The following is a 7,726-nucleotide window of genomic DNA, read 5'->3' as shown; positions in this document are numbered from 1 at the left end:
CTATGATGTGTCCTAAATGCTAATCCTTTCAACCTTTTACACTATGACATCACTATGACATATTGTGAAAGGTATAGTCCGCGTGATGTTGATTGTCACCTCTGTACTCTCTGAAACCATATCCTCACAAATGATAGGCTGTCCCCAAAAAACAGGACATTATAGAGAGTGAACAGTAATTGATGCTGTTTTGATCAAGAAGTCTGTCCGAATTTGGTTAAAACTCTTGTTGCTACTCAAGAGGAATGTGACTGGACAGCGGTGAAACCAATTTAACGTCCCATTCTTGAAATGTGAGCAGCCACAGTGAACTCTCTGTCACAATGAAACATGGTGATTAAGACAGCCAGTGGGAGATGAAAATGAATTCCCTCAGCTCTGAAGAGGTGTTGTATGGAATTGTCACAGGTCACCCTTCAGGCGTCTGGCTCTTGCAAAGTAATTCATCCAATGCATTATCCCAATAATGATAAATTTCAAGCATTATCAATTGGGATGTTTCCTCACACAAGACTTTAAATGATATTTAGGCAAAAGGTCTACGGATCATTAGCCTTTTGTTATATTCCCCACATGCTGCTGTTGCAGACTTGAGATTCTGTTTAATCTCCAAAAGCAATTTGTGACATAGACTGAGTGAAATATTGGAAGACCTTTTTCTTATAAATTATGCATAAATGAAACGGTTATCCTATTTATTTTTTCTTTCTTTCTTTCTTTTTAAATAGTTTAAATGACATAAAAATAAAATGTATATTCATGCTGAACTCCTTCAGCCTGCTATAACAGTTTTTAATTTCTTTTCCCACTCGGGGGCAGCAGAATCTAACTGTGAACACCCTGACATATTCATTTCACCTCCTATTTATTTATTGTTTTACCAATTAATTTCTTTCTTTGTTTAAATAGTTTAAATGACATTAAAAATGAATATTCATGCTGAACTCCTTCAGCTTGCTATAACAGTTTTTTATTTTTTTGCCACTCGGGGGCAGCAGAATCTAACTGTGAACAACTTGACATATTAATACCAGCTTTTAAATTGATATAGCAAACTTGTTAGCAAAGAGTTGCTTATTTACACATCTAGCAGATATGGAGCAACACTGGGATTCTTTTGGAGTCGTGTTTTTGTCAAGTTGGCCAATGTTTTTAAAGCGTTCACTCCTTTTTAGCTTTTGTTTGGTTTCAACCAATTCCTGAGGGACATATCTGTCTCTTTAGCTGCTAAATGTGTACTCCACTAAGTTCACCAGCTAGTGGCTAAATGTGTCTGTCTGCTGTGGCGGACAGGTAGCATATAGTAAGCTTTAGTAAGGTTTATTGCTTAAAAAATAACTGTCATGCAGCTGAACATTATGCAGAGTTGAGTAATGATTACTGTGGTTTCGTCACTTTGAGAGGCTCCTTCAAAAGTATTGATTATAGCTGCTTTATATTGACATCATCCAAGGCAAGAATATAAGCTAATGCTTCAAGAGCATTACTATATAACCTTTAAAAATATCATAGAAAATTTGTCAGACTGAATCTTGCCTTTACCACAATTTTACTGATACAGAAGAAGCTAATCAATGGATTCATTTTTTATGCGGCAAAGTAATGCAAGAAACTTAATGCAGTAAACATTGATCCAGTTTTCCACCCTTTTCATACTTAAATAGAGGTATGCACTCTAAACATTTGTCAAGTTTTTACAACTGTAATCACTTTGATGATACTTTATCTCCAAATATTACATGAATGCAAACATAAAATCGTTTTTCTAACATAGCCTATGTTCCATTCCATCTTTATATACAATATGCCTGGAAAACAATCCCCTTTTATACCAGCAATCTTCAACCAGATTCAACAACAGAGTATCTGTGAAATACAGTAATGTGCTTTGTTATGAGAATAAATACATTTGGGGAAAAAATGATGCAGAATATATTATTTATTGTATTATATTTACAAAAAATCAAAACCTTTTTTTTTTTAATTGTATCTGCAGATTGATCATTCAAACAAAAACAGCAAAGAATGTTGCTGACTAAAAGCACATATGTTACATATGCTGTTTATTGGTCCCGTATGATTGTAGGCCTTTTCAGCAATGCTGTCTGCTCCACTCACACCCAAATAGTGGCTGTGCTTGTGTGTGGATGGCACCCTTCAGTTTTCTAATTGATGACTACTGGGTGCTGTCCGACGGAAGCAGTCTGCTGGCAAACACACGGGAGGAAACCACTGCCAAGACAGCTTATCTATCAGATTGCTCTTTGAACTTCAAGCTTATGAGCTGCTGACAAACTCAGACTCTGCATGGCGGCGCACTGCAGTGCCCCTTGCCTTCCTTCCTCTCCTCAATCCCTGAGACCTTGTGGAATTTACAAAGTCAACATTGGAGTCTAAAGAAGGGAAATATCCTGCTGTTTTTCCCTCACAAACGTGTGCAATCTTTGGCGCACTGTGATTCCGACTTAACTCTAAATGGAAACAGTGTTGTTTCTTTTCTTTCACGCCACCACCTAGCAGCAGAACAGCGTGTCAGACCACTTTCCTCTGGATAATTTCAGACATGAGAGGCCCGTTTCAGCCTTCTCTAGCCCCCCTTTTGCCCGCACGGCCTGGCCTTAATTAGGCCGGCTTATTGGTTGCACATGGCCAAAGTGCACTGTGTGTTATCCTCACGCAAAAGGTGCTGAGGAAATTGCTGAGTCTTCTGTCATAAGACAAGTCCTGAAGGCGATTTCCTTGCCTCGCTTTGCACGCGTGGCCTGGCGTCAGCCTGGTGGCAAGGGGAATAATGAGGCTTAGAGTGAGCAGGGCCTTAAACCTGGCAGCTCCTCATGCCTCACAGAAAACTGATATCTAGAGTGGTCCGGACATGGTGCCCTGAGGGATCTCTGATGCCTATGGGAGATTAGCTTTGCTACTCTTCGCCTTGTATGCTTCCTTTCTTAATTCACTAAACTAATAGTGTACTCACACACATCAAGGAGAGAAAAAAAAGATTAAATAATCAAAGAAAGTGGCTTCTTGTAAAATTGGATGGAGTGGGGTTATTCATTTGATTGATAACGTGAGCAAAAAAAACCATCACAGGCCTGCTGATGAAATGTAGCATACACTGTAATGAATTACTGCAATATAAAGTGGATTTACAACGGTATCTTACAGTATTTTAAAATAACTAACATACAGTTAAATATTCATCCTTCACATGTAAATTAACACTTAACGCTGTCATTTAACCATAGTGGCGCAGATAATCACAATCCATGTATTAATCCAACTGCTCAGTAACGAGACAGCTTCAGTAGTCATCCTTCTGAGCACAGCCATGTGGAGATCAACCGAGGAACTGAGGTAAAGTTACGTTTATCACCAGTATTATTTTGTCTTCATGATTATTGACCTGTTCATATCTCGGATAATGTCAGATAAAGTTGGTTTGGTCTGTTTCATTATATCAGGTTGCTAAAATTGGTGAAGCAAGCTCTGTAACACTTAGCTAGCTCGAGCTCAAGTAGCTATAGTAACGTTAGCTAGTTAGTAAAGTTCATCGCCAACTACAGTGTGACGATGTGACGTTGGTCACCCAACTGTGTTTATATGTGCTATTATAGAGCCGGCTGTAGAACTGCACACCAGAAGGAACGGGAAGACGTTCAAAAGGGAGTGGAGATGGAGTTGCCAATGTGTCTCTAAGACAATGAAGAAGTGAGCCAGTCAAATCCTCTCTCACTTTTCGCTCTCTCTTTCTCCTTCTCTTCTCTTTCTACTTGACACTGTCATGTAGGTCATGCACTTCACATTTACATGTGTAAAATGAGTATGTAATTATTTATTGTTCTTCTAAATATGCAGTACCTCTTCAGTTTTGGACTACAAAGGTCCCTAATATTATTTGTCTTACAAAGTCAGCTGTATAAATGATTGAGGACAAGTTATAAACTTCCGCAATATTGTATTGTATATGAATTCTTGTGTTTTCTACTTGTTTTGTTGTTGTGGGGAATTAAATGCAAAAGTAGCAGACTTCATTACCCTTCGTAAATGTACGGTAACATGCTGGTATATACTGTAAAAATACCACAAAACACCATTATTCTAATTTCACAGACTATAATTCAATATACGGTACGATACTGTTAAAATAGATTACAGTAGTGTACAGGTAAATAGGCCCAATGTAATACAGTGTGTCTGATATTTTAATTAGTTTGTGTCTACTTGCAGGAATGCAGAATTCCGGCTTTCATCTTGAAATGATACGTAAAAGATACGGGTCAAAGGGTGAGTGTATATATAAGAAAATGTGATCCATGCTTCATGATAATGTCTGATGAATATAACAAGGCACAGATTTCAGCAGGCATGCATACACGTACACATGCTCTGATATTATGTGTTTATTCTATGTCTTTCTATGTGTGTGCTCTTGTGTCCTTGGTGAAGATGAAAAGTTTTTTGGACTTGTAACCCCTCTTCCCCTGCCGGTAATCACCCCAGAGCCCTGTAATCCCTGGCGCATGCAGATGCCGCCGGGGGAATATTACTGTTCATAATATTAATCTGCTCTCAAATTCCTTTCTGTTACCAAGATGAGGGGCCTCGTGCACCATGTTCTTATGGGTATTAAGTGTGCTACAAGAGATTCATCGAGAGGTAGATTCTGACTCGTCAGGGATCAAGCCCAGCCTGAGGTCGTATCGCTGCTTTAAGGAACACCCGCGAGCACGCAAAACCCATCTCCATATTCTCATAAACAGCCTGACATGAAAGACGCTGTGCCACAGCAGGGACTCAAATCCACACCCAGCCCACATGAATCATGTCAGCCTGATCCAGAAGAGGGTTAAAGCCTCTTTAAGGTGCTCGGTCCCTGGCTGTGATACGTGACTTAGCAGCAGGTAAACCGTCGTGCCATAGGGCTGAGGAGAGCAGCATTGTCTGCATCTGCTGATCAAAGGCACGGCAGCGCACCTCCACCGCACACTTCTAAAACCAAGACACAGAAATGAATAGGAATCCCGCCAGATGGATTTGAACCCTTTTCCCTTTCAGCTGCTGTTCATCACCCTGTACCTGAAATTTGGCATTGTAACATTTGTCGTACATAGCTTAGCGCCAGGGTGGATTTGTGGCTTTTCAAAGGGCCTAAGTACAACAGTGTAATCATACTAAGCCTCTGAGAATTTATTATTAAAATAATGCAGGGCTAATGACCAGAATTACTTTAATTATAGAGTAGCTGTCTTTGAGGTGTGGAGACACAAAGTATTTAGCTAATATGAGCTATTAGGCACTCTGATGACCCTTTTCCCAAATGACAAATTTCTCAGCTTTGCTCATTTTTATGCTGATGATGTACAGCATCACACGAGACCCTCTCGAGTTCAGGAGTTAAGAAGCCAGTCTTGCAGATAAAAGCCTCGCCCAATCCTTAACTGGCGCTCTGTATTTATTAGTTAATGTTTTTTTTTACCCCCCCCTCGCCCTCATGACTTGTGCATGTACTTGCCTGAGATGTCTGAGCGGGTGTGGAATTGGATGCAGTCCACTGTGTCACTGGGAGTATTTATGCAATCAGAAAGCGAGCAGGCAGATGTGCAGTGGCGCCAGTGGCGTGTGAAATCTGTCGGCAGGATTGACACTTGGATGACGGATACCTGTAAAATACATTCACGCCTCTGAGAAGGATATTTTGTCTGGTGTTACACAAAACACTCAGCGACACTACTGAGGGATTCCATCCTCCCCCCATGGTATAAGAAGAAACCCTGTCTGAAGTTGGGCTGAGGTAAAATGAAGAGAGAGAGGCCTCCGCTGCAACATTCAGATCATTTTGCTGTCTGGGAAATGCACATTCAATTATAAAGGCAGCGCTGCATGTAAAGCTGTTTGTTCAGTTCCCTGAGCAACAGCCAAACTGAGAACTTGTAATGGAAAGCCGGTCTCTTGAAACAGTGAGCATTTACATGCCAGGTGTTTGTGTTCTGCCTTCACAGGAGATTGGACGGAAATCTACATTATTTCTGCATTATGTGTCTCCATGTCTGATCTTGTGGAGAGGAACAAAGAAAAATGGTGGAATTTGTAATGCAGCATATTGATCGGTGTTAGCTGGTGTCTCTGTATCGTTTCCCCTGTAAGTGGTGTGGCGTGTTATGACCCTTAGCTTCCCTCTACAGGGGTATTAGTCACCATTAGCTGTTATAAGGTCACCTTGCAATGAGCCGACCGTCCCTGTGGAGGTGACACTGTCAGAGTGTCACTTGGCATGTGTAGACTTGTATCTTAACCTTGACCAAAGAAAATGTGTTTTTCTGTAGTTAAAGATTTCCAATGGGGCCCAAGGCTATGAAGCCTTAGGGATTTTACTTTCCAACCCCCTCTGCTTATCCTGCTGCCTACCCTGTTAGTTATCAGTATAAATGCAGACCACCAGTCATGCATTAAGTGCATAATTATTCCATTTCCAAGATAAATCTGGTGTATAGTGTCATATCCATCATGGCTGTCACCTCCTACATGGAGAGTAGGGCACTAAATGAAAGCCTTTTTGCTCATATGCACTTCTATATAGTCATCAATTTTGAGCAGTCTATTCATTGTTTGGTTTGACAGACGTGAGGTAATAATGAATGATCAAGCAATGCCCCTCAAACAAGAATAGGCAGCATAAGCATACATAGGCACTAAGGTAGAGGAGGGAGGGGTGTCATTCCACAGCACAGACAGAGCTACAGTAGACAGTCAATCCTCTTCCGCATTACCCCTTATTTTTTCAAGGTTGCTGTTCTGGCAATGGGGACGATGTCAACGAATTTGTAGCGATCAATATTTGTGGAGTATGTCTGATCAAGAGGACGACCAATATACAAGTGTTAACAAAGGGCCTAGACCATACCAACGCGGGTTTACAGCTTGTATACACTGGGATATGATGTGAAAACAGTGGTTCAGTCCTCAGATGGTGCCCAAAGAGGAGCTCTGATCCTTGTCCCCGCCTTGTTTCGCAATGAATAACATTGCTTGTCCACTCAGGACGGACATGGAAAAGAGATTTAGGCCTTGACCACGGGATGATGTTTATTTTTTCCCTTTTATTATGTGTTATTCCGTTTAACATGGGATTATGCGTGTTTCTGCTGACATAAAGCTGAAGTAAGGCTTCTGGGCTGATTGGAAGTAAAGCAGGTTATGTTGTGTACATAATGAGAATATTTGGGCAATATTGGGGTTATTTTGAAAGGCTTAGTTGAGGACAGCAATCCAAAAAACATTGCTTTCCCACAAGGTTTCACTGGTGGAGACTTTATTTCAAGACATGCTACACAGTGCCATCAATTGAGTAAAAAAGAAATACTGCCTTCAAAATAAGCTATGTAAGTGTTACAAACTGCAGTGGCATTTTATATATTTTTTTCTCTTATTGAAATTGGATTTTACTTGCTATGATTGAACAACATCATGCTGAATACATCACTATGTGGCCCATCTGATATAACAAATCTGGCACTCTTTTTCGGCTGATATTATTAGCCTTTCACAAAAGATGCATTAGAAATGTTTCCAGCATCGTTGAGGGGGATGTATGTGCCATGTATTATGGGTATTATAATTATAATAATGTTGGCTACCCTACAGAATCTCACAATAGATAGTCCAAATGCAGCTTTAGGCTCCCCAAACTGCAATGTGTAGATATGTCATGGGTTACATGCTTGGCTGC

This window comes from Pholis gunnellus, assembly GCF_910591455.1.
Source record: "Pholis gunnellus genome assembly, chromosome: 1".
Lineage (NCBI taxonomy): Eukaryota > Metazoa > Chordata > Actinopteri > Perciformes > Pholidae > Pholis > Pholis gunnellus.
This window is presented reverse-complemented; position numbering follows the sequence as displayed.